The sequence below is a fragment of the Sturnus vulgaris genome, unplaced genomic scaffold (assembly GCF_052056855.1).
Source record: "Sturnus vulgaris isolate bStuVul1 unplaced genomic scaffold, bStuVul1.hap1 Scaffold_172, whole genome shotgun sequence".
NCBI lineage: Eukaryota > Metazoa > Chordata > Aves > Passeriformes > Sturnidae > Sturnus > Sturnus vulgaris.
The window spans coordinates 135,001-137,500 of record NW_028276089.1 but is presented as its reverse complement, the minus strand read 5'-3'; the positions used below and the strand labels follow the sequence as shown (position 1 = coordinate 137,500).

The following is a 2,500-nucleotide window of genomic DNA, read 5'->3' as shown; positions in this document are numbered from 1 at the left end:
CCGAGTCTGCATTTAGGGGGACGAAGGCCCTGCGCGGCGACGACGACGACGACGTCGACGTCGACCGCGGGCAACGGGCCTGCGAGGCAACCCCAGCCGCGCCGCCGGGGTGGCCCCCCCGGACGGCGATTGATCGTCAAGCGACGCTCAGACAGGCGTAGCCCCGGGAGGAACCCGGGGCCGCAAGTGCGTTCGAAGTGTCGATGATCAATGTGTCCTGCAATTCACATTAATTCTCGCAGCTAGCTGCGTTCTTCATCGACGCACGAGCCGAGTGATCCACCGCTAAGAGTTGTCTGGCTTTCGGGACCGCTCGCGTGAAGCGGCCCCTTTTCTGTTTCTGCAGGGACGCGCGCGCCCCCGCGCGCCCCGCTTCGACCGTACGAGCACACACAAACGGAGGAGGAGGAGGAGAAAGCGCGGGGCAAAAAAGAGAAACCCCGCGCAACGCTCCGAAGGTCGGCCAAAGAAAGGCGGAGGGGCCCGCGCCCCCGACCGCCCCCGCGAGGGGAGACGCCGCCTCGCGTGCCGTCCTTCGGAGGCGGCCCAGGCGCCCGGGCTCGGCCCGACCTCCGCGCGGAGGGGCTTGTGCGGCAACGCGCCGGACCGCGGGGGGCACGGTGGCCCGCCCGGCCTCTCGATCACGGGACGACTACGCGTTCGCGGGCCGGGGGCGCGACCGCCGGCCCCCGCCGCTCCCGGCTCACTCCCTGGCTTCTCCTTTTCACCGCTCCGCCGACTCGCGGAACGCCGCCGCGCCAAAACGCGGGGGCCGGCTCTCCCGCCAGCGGCCCCTGAACGTCGCCCGAAACGCCACGCGGCGGCGGGACCGTTCCGCCGGCGCAACCCCTGGCGCGGGACCGCTTGCCCGCCGGAAGGCGAACGCCCGGCGGGCCGCGCTCCGCCACCGGCGCCGGAGGCGGGACGCCGCCGAGACCCGAGCCGGCATCGCGGAGCGCCCGAGGTCTGCCGCTCGGCAAAACCCCTCCGCCACCCGCGGCCGCACTCCCGGGACCGCCGCCGCTTCGCACCGCCGAGCTGCCCTTCCGCGAGCACGCGCCCAGCGGGCAGGCGTACGGCGGCTGAGCCGGGGGGCACCGCCCGCTCCCCTCGTTTCCACTCGGGGACCGGACGGGGAAGCGCCCCCGCGGCCGCCCCGCACGCCTCCCCTTTTTTTTGGCCCACACGCGGCCGGGAAGGGCGACGGGGAAGCGGACGGGCGGGGCCCGGGCCGGGACGGCCGCCGGTGAAGGCGGGCGCCTCGCGGCCGACCGTCCCCCCCCCCCGGGGGGGGCGGGGACACTCGCCGAGCGGCGACGCCGCCGCTCGGCACGGGGTCGCCCGCGCCCGCCGGACCTCCGGCGATGGAGGAGCCGGCCGAGCGCTGCGCCCCAACGGGCGGGGACAGCGCTCCGAGTCAGGGGTGGCCGGCGGCCGGCGCCGCCGCGGTGCGGTTCGAGGCGACAAGGCCGTCGAGGCGAGAGGCGCGCGGTCGCGCCTGACGCGGCGCCGCCCGCGAGCCCGCGGCGGCGGCTAAGGAGAAAGAGCGAGAGAGCGCGGCGGGCCCCGGCGGCCGCAACCCCGCAGCTGAGGTAGGTAAGGCAGAGAGCGCGCGCCCTCTGCCGGCGTCGCCCCGCATCGCAGAGGCCAGCGGGGTCGGCCCCCCGCGGCCGATCGCGCGCCGCGGCCTCTCCGCCGAGACCGGGCCGCAGAGAGGGGGGGGCAGGGCGCCCCTTCCCCGGCCCGGCACGGGTGGCCCCCGCGCGCGGGCAAGCGCGGCGGGACGCCGACGACGGCGAGCGCGGCCGGTCGCGACGGACACGCCACCGCAGGGGATCGGCGGGAGTAGCTCCCCACCCCTCGATGGCGCCCCGCGCCGCCACCGCCCGACACCCGCTGCCGCCGCCGCCACCGCCGCCGCCGCCGCGGCGGGGCCGTGCCGGGCCGCCCGAGTCTTTAAACCTCCGCCCGGCTCGGCGGCCCTTTCGGCCCCCAACAGGCGTTTGACGACGCCGAGGGAAACCGGCAGGAGACCGCCGAGGCGCGAAGCGCTAGGTACCTGGCCCTGGGGTGAGGGAAACGACCTGCATGGCCCCGCCGGGGTGCCTCCCCCGCTGCCACCCTCGGGGGAGCGTCCACCGGCGGGGGCGCGCCCGACGTCCGCTGCCATCACCGCGGCAATCCTTCTCGGGGCCCGGGGTTTCCCTCAGTAGCCCGGCGCTGCGCCCGAGAGGACCACCGCGGCTCGGGCCGCCCCGCCGGCGCGGGGAACACGGCCCAGCCACCGAGAAACCTCGCACACCCCCGGCCGAGAGAGGCCACGGCGACGACGGTGCGGACCGTCGCCGCCGCGCCACCCGGCGGCGGCTCGCGCACGTGCGCGCTCCCCCTGGAGGCGCGACCCGGAACTGCCGGAGCCCGGCCCTCGGGAGCTCCTCTGCCGCGCGAGGAGGCCGCTCGGCCAAGGAGAGCGGGATTTTGCCGGGCGGCAAAGCCCCGC

The 2,500-nt window shown here is 77.2% G+C and overlaps 1 non-coding gene across 1 annotated transcript; it reads right to left on the bottom strand.

Moving 5' to 3' along the window:
* Nucleotides 1-141: 141 nt before the first annotated feature.
* LOC148218643 (5.8S ribosomal RNA) lies at nt 142-294 on the bottom strand. Its single transcript, XR_015800279.1, has one exon. It is a non-coding gene; the product is annotated as a 5.8S ribosomal RNA (ribosomal RNA).
* Between the last annotated feature and the right edge of the window lie 2,206 nt (nt 295-2,500).